General features: G+C 44.0%; 1 pseudogene; it reads right to left on the bottom strand.

Annotated features, from left to right (window-relative positions):
• LOC139454000 (uncharacterized) overlaps window positions 1-13,638 on the bottom strand; it is a 51,393-nt pseudogene that overhangs the window by 12,404 nt on the left and 25,351 nt on the right.

Raw genomic sequence — 13,638 nt, 5'->3', positions numbered from 1 at the left:
CACCATCCAGCATGCAATGCATTTCCCGATGTCAAGCTCTGCGAAATTTACTAGGACAGACTCTCTCCTTGCCTAATTTACAAACTTTCAGATGTGGAGTAGCTTCTATGAACAGCAGGCATTGAAAAACAACGAGGACTTTCTCTCCGTGCCTGTGTCAAATTGTCCCAGAGCAGTCCAACAGTGAGCTAGCTACCAACTGACCGATTTATGCATTACATGGCTGATCTAACTAGAGCATCAGAGTATCAGAGACCCCCATCTCCCCAGGGTCACGAACACGTCTACTCCAAATAATTTAAACCGAGATAGAGTTACGTTGTGTTACGTACGAATCGTGTTTAAGTACTAACTCCCATCAATTACGCGCCCGCTACCTCTTATGCATTAAACGAAATCAGTGATATGAGTTTGTCGATCACCAAGCACTGAATGTCTCAGTTGAGGCGACAGCCACACTTCAAAGGCCTCCCATACATACAACACAAGAAACAACCCGCTGTCAAACAATCCAAGCCCAGTATTAAGCTTGCGAATCACAAAGGTGGTCTTATGGTCTCCATTGAGAGACACTGGCGTAATCTCAGCGTTATGATAATGGCGGTATATTACACGGGGGCTGGTAAAAGTAACACCCGCCTGCTACCTGGCCATGCACGTAGACCGGCGTTTCCTGCACGGATCAGATGGAGCTATTTCCTGTGGGGGTCTCAGTTTCATGAAGACATTAGGGTTGGATTTCGCTGGACAGTAATGGGTGTATTAAAAGACGATGGAGGATATGGTAATAGGCACTTGGGCTTATGGATATGTTGCCCCAAGTTTGCAGGGGCATGAAGTTTGAATTGGAAATTCAATATTGTTTCAGGCGGTCAAAATACAATCTATAGGAGCGATTTGCAAATAAACTAATCTCGTAATAATATGATATTACTTTTTATTGTATTTCGACCATTAGTGAGATGTATCGTCTGCAGACTATACGCCGACAGAGTAACGTACGGGCAATGGGACCCAGTTATGGGTTATGGGTATATTTTATATAGAGGTAAATGCATATCAGTTGCCATTCTACTCGACTTAGAACTATGTGACTGACACCGTATATTCACAACCACTGTAATTGTGCGAAATGTCAAGATGGCCTTCAACGATGGGAGGTAACTCCGTTGGGGTTCCGCTATGTTCGTTGGGCAGAATGGGATTTACGTGCCCCGTGCTTGTCGTGAGAGCGGACTTAAGTCTGGATTTGGTGGCTACAATGTGTGACCTGGCTAAATGTGTTCAACTAAATTTATTGTTGTTCACGCTATCAACCACTAGTTTGGTGTGTTTATTTACAACCCCTCGTGGAATAGCTGTGATGCTCATGACGATGATGCAGAACTTACTCACTTAAACTTCTAATTGAATTCGACCGTGGAAATCCGGTAAGAATAGGTCTTCATCAACCCATGCTTTCCGTAAGAGGCATCTATGCTTGTCGTAAGAAGCGACTGATGGGATCGGGTTGTCAGGCTCGCTGACTTGGTTGTTGCATGTCATCGTATTCCTATTGCATGGATCGATGTTCATATTATCAATCACTGGATTGTGTGGTCCAGACTCGAATATTTATAGACCGCCGCCATACAGCTGGAATATTGCTGGAATACATGCAAAAAAATCAAAAATCTAATTGGACCCTGGAGGTACTTACAGGATTGGAACTTCAATATAGATAACACCTACCACTGATAGATGTAGAACAGTCCTGAGTCGGCCTGGGCCCACTTGTACAAAGCGATCTTAGCGCTAAGATTATCTTAACGCCCATACTTTAACATAGGCTTACAATAGTCTTAGCGCTAAGATCGCTTTGTGCAAGTGGGCCCTGGTCAGTCCATTAGGGTGAGACAGTCAATACAAATCCTAGACTTACCGATGATGTTGAGCAGACTGGCCTTGGCCGGGAGGATCCCATAGGGAGATGACTTTGTGCTGGAGTTCTCCAGCATCTCTGCAATGGACCGCAATTCGTGCATCTTGGCCATCAGCTTATTGATTCTCTCCTCGTACGTCCGCAGGATATGCTGATGCTCCTTCTTCATCCTCTTCATCTCCTCGATCAGCTGCTTCTCATTGTCCGAGTACGAGTAGCTGGGCTCCACCCAGCGTCTCTGAGAATCGCCACTCTCCACAGTGCCACCCGAGGATGTGTGGCTATTTATAGTCCCGGGGATTCCCGGGGTCATCTCATAGTCTATTGCCGCCATTTCGTTTTTTTCTAGAACTCGTTCTTCCGGAATGGCGGAGTGCTCCCTTGTCGACGCCATTGGGTGGACGTACTTGAAAGCGTTCCTGTCTCGCAGTCTGAAGTACGTCTGGGTATCAACCGAACTATCAGTGGAACACGTGCTCTCCCGCTTCACCCCGGTATCCCAGGTACTGGGAGGGTACCGCTGAATCTCGTGTTTCTTTCCGTGACTAGCTTCCGGGAAGTCTCGTTCCAGCTCCCTTATAAAGTTATTGAAAGACGACACGATATTGTAATCATCAACCCGATTCAGCACTTTGTTTTTAACGTCTTCCACAAGTTTATAGTCCAACCTATCTCGTGGTTCTTTCTGAACGACGCTGTATCCTGGCGTGTGATTGGCCGGATAGGATGACGTCATTATAGTAGCATGCTGCCGCTTGATGACCTCATCATCTTGCCACATGAACAATTGAGGAGAATCCTCGAAAGTCCTCGCGCCAAAGATGCTTCTGATGAGTCCGTCTTTGAACAGGCGTTTGGAGAACTTGACGGCCACAGCCCTTGTCCTGAAGCGTCTGGGGTACTGTTCCAGAAGGGTGGACACTAGCACACACCCCTTAAACACGTTCCTGTCCCTGCCCACACGGGGCCGACCCCAGTCCATCTGAAACAAATAACAAAATCAGCAATAGGTAGACGATGGAAATTAAATCTTACCACTCAACGAACAGAATGACCTGAAAAGAACAATGACTTGTTGTATTTCACCTTTTTAACATCACTTTTGAATATGTCCCAATTTCAAATAATATATTCACAGAGCGCGTCCATACAGCCAAGACAATGTTCGTACCTCGAGAACAGAACGCTAATTTTACCGGAAGCACCATGACATCACCGCGTCCGCATGTTCCCCTATGTCAGACAATGGCTTCTGCTCAACTTGTCCCGACGATAGGCCTTCACATAGTGAGCAAAACCCATCGCCAAACTACCCCCTCTAGGCATACTCAGCAGGGTGGATATGGACGTCTATTCTGTTCCACCGACAGGCCTCGTGAGTGGATGTACTGCAGGAATCAGCGCACTTGCTCCTATCTACAGTCTGTAAGACGGTCGAATCAATGAAAGGTCGTGTAGCAGTATAGGATTTCTTTAATTGCCTTAGATCGGTCGATTTACAGAAAATTACTTCGTTAGTCTCATGGTAGGTCAAGCCAGGCAAATTTTGATTGGAGGGTGGGGTTTATAAGATCGGGTTAAAGGACTAGTCTTACAAAGATAAAAATGAAGACAACCTCAATATGTTTTTTTTCTAACCCTTGACGACACTGTCTGGTTGCATGAGATGTGTCTGGATGGGGTAAAGATATTTCCTTTAGTACTATAACAGTGTAGGGCGAGTATATTGATCATGGGTGAATGTAATGGCACACAACTGCTACCTTTAACAGACTGTGTAGACTCGGAAATACATCTTTGGGTATGTCATCGACGTCTGTATGGAGCATGTAGGTTTGGTAGCTAGGGATGAAGATTATGTTAGCGGGTATTCTTTTATGCGGCGTTCATTATTATTTCAGCCGCGGGTTAACCAAACAGCGGATTTTGAGAAACATACGGTTATATCACGGTTGATGCAAGTGCCAACCAGGCATCAGAAAGGTCCCAGTCGCGTCCCAAAACGGTATCAGTCGGATCGAAATGAGACAACAGCCAGGTCTAGGTTATAGAGAAGTCGGTTTCAGTCCGCATCCTTGAAGATTGCTACTAAAAGCTGAACACACAGTTTCACCAATACTAGAACACGGCTGGATCAGTGGGAATTAAACCCAGGTCTTATTTGAGGCGAGCGAACACACTAACCACTGCGCTATCAAACGTACCACAAGTATACATTTCGTTGTAGAAGACTGTCATACTGTTATTAATATCTTCTCGATTTTCATGTCCATGGTCTATCGTAATTATGTTAATGGCGGTTGCGGTGCACGTCTGTCAGAATTGCCACTACCGTAAGCAGACGCCAAACGTATAATCTCCGCCATTGTGTTCTGGTTATTAACTATGATCAATGACTCGTTCCCTGCAGTGTAGGATAATGGAAAGCAAACAGTCTCATATACAGTTCCCTGGGTGCCGCACAGCATCTGACTCCCCGGAGATAACTAAATGCATCGTGCAACGCATATCAACCATACCCTTCCCACAGCACCTGGGTCGGGGTCATTACGTGAAATCTGATCTAACTCTCGATCATCCAGTCACAACGAGCGGATTAGCGGGGTGATTGACACTGAGGCGACACCTAGCGGTCGAGTGCTAAACTCGCGACTCCGTGACAGTCGATCAGACAATGACAGGTGCCTCGCTTTGAGGAATTAGACACGGCTGCCTGTATGTAGATCGCTGCCAACATGTTTTCCTTCAGTTAATCTAGTGTTTGTTTTCACTCCATGGGTTGGCATGTTACTTAACATTACGAAACACGTCATTGTTGGGTTAAAAGTTGTTTGTGTGTAGCCCTTGAACACATTCAAAGATTTGGTACATTCTCAAAAAGCTAAAAACTGGTGAAGATCCGGGGTAGAATTGGTCTTCAGCAACCCATGCTTGACGTAAAAAGCGATTATCTTTGTCGTTAGGGGCGACTGACGGGATCGGGTGGTCTGGCTCGCTCACTTTGTTGATGCTCGTCAACGCATCCCAATTTCGTGGATCGATGCTCATGATGTCAATTACTGGATTGTCTGGTCAAGACTCGATTATTTACAGACCGCAGCCAAATAGCTAGAATATTGCTGAGTGCGGCGTTAAACAACAAACACAAAATACCGAAAAGCTTCCCACTGAAACGATCCATAGTTATATGATCTCTCCTCTCATATTAAGCTGGTATACCGTTATATAACTGAAATGCAGTTTAAAGCGGTGTCAAACTCTCCTGACTCACTCGTGTTCCGTTGCCTCTACTAACAGAAACAAGAGAGTATATACTATATATATTATCACTGCTGATAAAAACGTGTGTCAACAGGATATCAAATTCGAATTTATTTCTCCATCTTTTAAATATAATCACGTTTTTCTTATCTTTTTTAAGACATTCGACGTGTAATTTTTCATAGTTCAAGCCCGCTATATATATTTCATGCCGTTGACATAGAAATAGTAAATAAATCGAGATAAACGCAAACATATCATTATACAATCTGGTGAGATGGATCTTATATTATTCATGTTGAAAATGCAATGCGCCTTCAGTAAGTTGAAATGACCTGAACCAAACACACCGCCCCAAGATCACGACCGGGTCGTGTTTGTTTGTGATGGTACACACGAGACGTGGATGACATTCCGCCAGAACAAAGGTATTTCTAACAAGGAAAGATAAAATGTTTATTCACACGGTTCTAGTGAGATGGGGAATGCACAACGCGATAGCTAAGGAAACATACCGCGTAAGGGACCACGACACCGCCACTGATGGAGCAAACTAAGCGGGAAATTGATATGACACGATTACGAAATGCCCATTCATATTTGTAAGTTTTCAAGAAGTTCAACAAGTAAAATGTCACTGTGTCATTACCTGCTACAACGAGACCACGCGTCGATGTACAGTAACATCCTCTAGGAAATCTTGTCTTACACATTGTATTTTTCTAGAAACACATTATTTTCCCGATGCTGATTTCATAGAGCTGGTAAAACGTACTTTTGTATACATTTCTAGATTGGTTTTGTTTTCCTAAAATACATATATTCACGGTTCAGAACTCGGTGGAGAGTTATAAGGTCTGTAAGTGAAATTTTAAACTTAGAATGTTTTGAATTTATACAAGTTCTTGGTTTGTGTGGCGCTGACTTGATTACTTAAAGGCTCGGTAATAGCTGTTTCTACGTTTGTTAGCATCAGCCAGCTCATGGGTTTCCACTATGCTTGTCGTAAAAGTCGACTAAAGGGATCGGGTGGTCAAGCCGCTGACTTGGTTGATGCATGTCATCGTATCCCAATTGCGTGGATCGATCCTCACAATATCAATCACTCGATTGACTGGTCTACAGTCGATAATTTACAGACCGCCGTCATATCGTTGAGATATTGCTGAGTGCGGCGTTTAACAACGAATAAATCCTATAAACCCCACAAGACTGTTGCATGTATCCATTTATCACGCAACTATTTATACCATATTCATATATCATTCGATGTGACGTTACCATTATACAGTAATCATTTATCAGAATGTTGCTAAGGGTAAGGATGGGTTTGGGAGTCGACCACCCAAAGGCCTAGCCCGTCAATGACAACTACTGACATAAATCCCTCAGGACATAAACGATCGTGCTAATTGGTGTTATGTGCACGCATCGCCACGGGGCCTAGAACATGATGTAGATATCAATTATGCCACTTTTGATGTTCTCAAGACTGCCTCCGCCATCTTTCATCTTCTGGCTCCTTCAATTATAGCATTAAGATCTAGAATACACCGACAGAGCCATAACACGTTGTTGCTCAAATCTCTGATGGTTCTTAATGACGTCGGAAGACATTGATGTGCATGTATTCATCTTTCATGGGCCGTGTCGGGTGGCAATTATAGCGTGTTAGCGTCATATCTAACCTACATTGTCCCACCAAGTTGCCCTTGGGTTGAGTCACAACCTACATTTTCTGTACCCATGGACCATCAATAAGCTTTGCTGTAAAATTACTTTACTCGTCGAAGTATTGTGTGCGTGCGCATACCATGACTCGGGTTGAATGATGCAGCTCCACTCGCGCTGATAGGGAAACAACGGGGTAATATCTGCCAGGTTCAAACCAATCACGTGATATCTTAACACGATGGCAGACGACAATTACTTCAGCGCAGACGACACGTAGGTGAGAGATAATGTGTGCGGTAAATCTGAGGAGAAGAAGACTACAGGATTAGAGGAAGTGGACGTGGCAAGTCTAAGAAGCAGACGACATATAGATGCGAAGGAATGTATGCGATACGTCCGAGAAGGGGTTTGGGATAAGGGTGATAAGATAAGAGTGAGACGCCAGTGTGAGATCCATGTATCTCTTGTCAAGCCGGGGTAACCAGCCTCCGGGGTTATGCCAAGATGCGAAAGATAATATGTGACACCATTTCATTCCCCAAGAGATGATGTCCGTTACCATGAATGTCAGAAGTGGGTTGACACCCTATCAGATAGCGCAGGTAATATCAAACATCAGTAGACACCCTGTAACATCCGACAGGGTTAAAATAGACCCCTTAACATCAGACACAGCTGAAGTAGACCCCTGTAACATCAGACACAGCTGAAGTAGACCCATGTAACATCAGACACAGCTGAAGTAGACCCATGTAACATCAGACACAGCTAAAGTAGACCCCTGTAACATCAGACACAGCTAAAGTAGACCCCTGTAACATCAGACACAACTAAAGTAGACCCCTGTAACATCAGACACAGCTGAAGTAGGCCCCTGTAACATCAGACACAGCTAAAGTAGACCCCTGTAACATCAGACACAGCTGAAGTAGGCCCCTGTAACATTAGACTCAGCTAAAGTAGGCCCCTGTAACATCGGACGCAGCTAAAGTCGACTTCTGTAACATCAGACACAGCTAAAGTAGACCCCTGTAACATCAGATACATCGAAAACAGATCAAACTACAAAGAAACTGTTTCGATTTGTTAATGAAAAACCCCTAGGATTGATAAGACAACTTAGAGAAACAATTTCTGGAAAATGAAAGTTGTATTGGCGTCTTTGTTTATAATTAGTCAGGTTTTCCCAGGTGTACATATTAAACTGGGATTTTCACGTTACTCTTGTCACAAAGCTGCGGCCTTTCACAGGAGATATTAAATCCATAACTACCCGTCCAAACACTAACACCTCGCCATTATATAGGTCGACATAGACAAACACATTGATCGCCAGCAGTGATGGGCCGCTTCCGTCAAACAACAAACACATCAACACTCAGATGGAGTATTACATGGAACAAAAGCAGTTAGCAAACAGCGTAATTATCTTGGTCCAGTCCTCCGATAACAATGGCTCAATTAACACCTGACAGTAATTAGTTAAAGTGACACACAAGTCACCACCTGGGGTGTCATTGCGAGGCGAGAGAAACATTTCGCACGTGCAAGGAAAGGGGAGATAATGCTTCTAAAAGCCGTTTGTATTGACGTTCTAAAAAAAGAAAAATACTTGACGCGCCTGACCACAAAATCTCATTAGGATAACTTCGATATTGTGAACTTAAATTGGGTCGGGCATCTCTTCTTAACAAATACACTACTCAAAAAAAGTTAAGGACCATCCAGTTCTTTCATATTAAAATAGATAATCTGTCATGCCATGACAAACATCATACATGCTCAAAAAAAGTTAAGGACTACCGATTCTTTTAGACTACTATTGTTAATCCGTCATGACATATCAACTACATCGTAATATGAAAGAATCGGATGGTCCTTAACATTCTTTAAGCAGCATATTACAGAAATAGTTTTTTTTTAATTTATCTGTTTTGCGCAGATTCTTTATTTATAAACCATTTTACGAAAACAAAGGTTATATATATTATCAAAACAGACAGAGGCGTATACGCACCTTCCTGTCGTAAATAAACTATGTATTTTAACGATTCGGGAGATCTACCAAATAAAACTGCAAGAATATCACAGCAATCAACGAGTACAAAACGAAATACAAACAGGAGCGATATTCATCACGTCGTTCCTACACATCAACTCAAATGAAAATAAAAGTTTATTATGATTTTATAATTATAAATGTATTGAATGCGCAGGTGTCTCTCAGACAGAACGGGGCACCTGCCAGCTCGAAAGGCTGGGATCAGGAACACATTATACATATTTGTAAAAAATGGCTTTGGTCAAGGGGTGGTCAAGAGAAACTCTACACCATCAGACGCCCCCTGACCATCTCGCAAACACACCGCGGGATATGTCTTCTGTTTGGACATAGAAAATATTAAAAAACGTTTATGGAACTAATTGATATGACTATCCCCGGGCACAATGAGGCGTGTCCATAAATCTTTATTAAAAGGCTGCTGACAGCTTGAATTCATCTTGATAAATTGTTGACCGTCCAAACCAACACATGCGGGCAATATGAGCATATCAGTATGGACGATATCAAGTTTAGCATCCGTCACGTGCAATGGTCATGTAAATCCGTACTTCCTTCTGCACTGATCACAATGGTCACTACATCTAATTGATGACCATTTATTGGAGAAATACTACAGGTCGACGACTGCGGCCAATTGAGATGGACATGTAGTGTGAAATATGACCATTTCGGCGATAGCAACATTTGTCTTAATTATAGGAAAAGCCAGGATGATTAATAGTTGGTCAAGGGCTATTTCCTTTGTACTGTCTACTACCAAAAGGCTATCATTTACAGTTTTGTCATTTTATAACCCAAAATCTTAATTATTCTTTTACATGACTGTTTGCATATTTAGATTCAATATTTGGTACCTTACATAATGCATTCATATAATTTTTTTTAGAAAGTTTCGCTTTCAGCTCAAATATAAAAACTAGTTCTTCAGCATTATTACAGAAGAAGAAGAAGACGAAGAGGAGTATTTGAATAAGGTTTTACGCCTCTTTAAAAATATTTCAGCAATAGCACGTCAGGGGACACCAGAAATGGGCTTTAAGAAGAAGAGTAAGTGAGTATGGTTTTACGCCGCTTTTAGTAATAGTAATATTCCAGCTATATCACGGCGGGGGACACCAGAAATGGGCTCCACACATAGTACCCATGTCGAGAATCGAATCCGGGTCTTCGGCGTGACAGCGAACGCTTTAACCACTAGGCTACCCGACCGCCCCTTAAGAAGAAGAAGAAGAAGAAGAAGAAGAGGTAGTAGTAGTAGCAGTGCTAGGTAAGTCATAGTCGAAATAATACTGCTGTTACTAAGAAACCCCTGGTATATGCTGGCTACACATCACTTACGCAAGCCTCATCATCTCTGATATATCGTTAATGGGAAGCACACATTCCCCAACTGAAGCTACCCCTCCCCTAGACGTCCGACTCCTGGACGGAGCACCACGTAGATGCCCAGTGCTTATGTAACGACCAGCGGGGAAGGTGGCAAGACTGCGGTTGAACTGATCGCCAGGCATCATGTGCATGTCTCACATTCACTTCAAGGCAGATCAACCCCTGGGTTTAATTTCCTGCCCACAGCATGTGTGATTTATTGCTGAGTGAGCCGGTTCTCGATCCAGATGCCCGCGGAGCGACCAGCACCACTCCCACCTCCTGCCTACCTCCCTGCTCTTCGCCTATCTTCATACATGGGTCCTGCTGTTCGCCGCTCTTCCGGACCCCCGACAGTAATTACTGGATGCTACAATCCCCACTTCTGTGATGACATCATACCAATTCCCAAGACCCAGCGGAATAATCACTTTTCCATCATATGTAAATGTTCGGTGTACGGTACATATATTAACCAATTTACGTTTTTATGCCCTGTCAAACATCTTAATATTTCTACTGCCCTGTTAAAACTGCGTAGTGTGTCATAAACCTGTTGAAGAATTGACTTGTCATATGAATTAGGTACATTATATGTCATGTGAAAAATATGACGTGTTCAGAGATAAGATTCCTCTCCATCTTACTCTAACACATAACCAGACTTCCTTCTTCAAACCATAAGAGTAGGTCTCTGTACATCTCCAGCACAGCATCCGGCGGTACCACCCCAGCGTTATTCTCACCCCACCCCCACCCCCAGTAGTCTTGTATTACCCCTACTCTGCCCTCAACCATTGCCCCCAACCTCGTTGCTCACCTTCCCATAACGTTGTTACGTTCTACCCCTAAACTGACCTCTGCAGTATCTTCCCCAACTCCACACTAAAACTGCTGTAATCACCCCTTACCTGACCCCCTACAGAACACCCCCACCCTACCCCCGACTGCAATAATTCGGCTCTAGCCTGACCCCCACAAATCCCCAGTATCTTCCCCAACCCCACACTCAAACTGCTGTAATCACCCCTAACCTGACCCCCCGCACAACATCTCCCCACCCCCGATTGCTGTAATTCCCCCCTAACCTGACCCCCAAATATCCCCAGTATCTTCCCCAACCCCACACTCAAACTGCTGTAATCACCCCTAACCTGACCCCCCGCACAACATCTCCCCACCCCCGACTGCTATAATTCCCCTCTAACCTGACCCCCCACCCCCGACTGCTGTAATTCCCCCCTAACCTGACTCCCACATATCCCCAGTATCACCCCCAGATGGCGGTCAGGCGATCTGTATCGAATGTCCACAATGCTTCCTTTCATTGATGGAACTGACCGCTAAGGTTGAACTGACCCGACAGCTACAGATCGCTCGCCTTTGTAAGAGCAACTGTGTCCAGCCCCGAACAAGCCCTGATTGACAACACGCGTCAAGGAACATGTTAGTGCAGTCTGCGACTACCGTTCGAGATTACGCCACTATTTGAGCAATGTTAAACCAGTACAATGTCATCACAACCGCCATGAAGGCAGTAGACTGATTTATAACAATGACTCAAATAAACCGTTTTCATAATACCAAATAAATATTATCAGCTCCGTGTTAGTTTGGCACAGGCAGTTCAATAACATATTATATGAAGGGAGCTATTTGGGCGATCCGTGTCCACAATTATCTCAATTTCATGCCTTAAACCATTTTCCTGGACGTATTCCGTCTGCTGCAAAGTGATTTATGCCAGGCACTTAAGTGCATTACGCTCACATTACCTACTTGAGTTGATAGGAGCTACCCAAACACACACTATTACGTAATTGAGTCGGGAGAGGGTGGTCAAGTAGTTGTGGTGGCTGATGGATAGATACCGGCAAGTGATTGAAAAAATAGAAAAAAATGGGAAATTGATATTTGATGGTATTCACAGCGGTTGTTAGTAATCAGTTTTCAGGACCACACTTCAGCCGGTGTGCGTTGTCACCCCGAGGGAGACACATCCAGAGAAGACGAAGTGAATTGCTTACATCATCAGTTGTCACGAACACATTACCAGTATATATCTAAGTATGAGAACAGCTATCAATTAACGGTGTTGGCATATAACATCTTCAAACTTAACAACACTCTACACAGAAGCAATGACAGTCCATAAAAGTTTACAACCTGACCCTCCGTCACTGAGCACAGCTGCAAATGTGACAATCACTTTATGACAGTACGAACCTGTTCTCTGTCGACCCATGCTGATGTCGTGCCTAGTACCGAGGAGTTGCTTCAGGAACAGAACGTTACATACACAGCCGTCCCCGTGACGCTCCTGGCCTGATGGTCTGAGACGATGTTTAGGATGCACCTGTGTTAAGGTTCTCGAGTATCCAGCACACACTTGCCCCTCCACGCAGACCGACCTCCCTCTGCCACTGACTGCCGGCCAGCCTACCTTAGTATCTCCCCTAATGCTGTTATTGTGCTTGACCATCAACCGTGACCCCTGACCCCTGACCTGGTCGGCATTGAATGGCGGGGTGACTTGAATAACACACGTGAGATGGGTTGTCGAGGGCAGCGGGTACTGTTAGAGAGCACTGACTACAGTGATAGATAGAGACACGGTGCGTTCAGACAGGGCGATAATGGGAACAGCGAGATTTTGTAATATCTGAAATGAAATCTAGGTCTCCGCGTGATTGAAAGAATCTCGGAGAATAAGTGACAACATGAATTATAGGACTGAAATTACATGCTAGAAAGTGTACATTGTAGCAGACATTAGACCCGCCGTCATGGCGCAGAACCTTTGCCGACTACAGGTGATATCCTACTCAATCACGTCTACAGTTGAACAATATGACTTCGTGTGAAATCGGCCCACAAAGCCGGGTGTCTAACAAGGAACGTATTTGTGAGTGAGTATGGTTTTACGCCGCTTTTAGCAATATTTCAGTAATACCACGGCGGGGGACACCAGAAATGGGCTTCACACATTGTACCCATGTCGGGAATCGAACCCGGGTCTTCGGCGTGACGAGCGAACACTTTAACCACTAAGCTACACCTCCCCACGAATTTGTTGACGATAGTTTTGTTTTGAAGAGATTTGCGTCCTTTCGTAATGCGAGCACATTTAAAACAATATATTATAATGGTACAGTAATGGCTTTGAAGCGTCGAGACAAGCAATATGGAGTTGTCTTCCATGGAAAGGTTCATGTCGTAATGTTCAACTAACTTCAAAGTGCCAATCACAGACATCCATTCTACATTGCAGGAATTACCAAAGAGGCACTGTTCTTATGAAACCCAATAAACCCACAAGCGAAAATATTTCAAATGGTACAACACATTC

Source organism: Haliotis cracherodii, unplaced genomic scaffold (assembly GCF_022045235.1).
Source record: "Haliotis cracherodii isolate W230 unplaced genomic scaffold, xgHalCrac1.p SCAF_10, whole genome shotgun sequence".
Lineage (NCBI taxonomy): Eukaryota > Metazoa > Mollusca > Gastropoda > Lepetellida > Haliotidae > Haliotis > Haliotis cracherodii.
The sequence above is the reverse complement of the archived record's forward strand: the minus strand, read 5'-3'. Positions and strand labels throughout refer to the sequence as shown.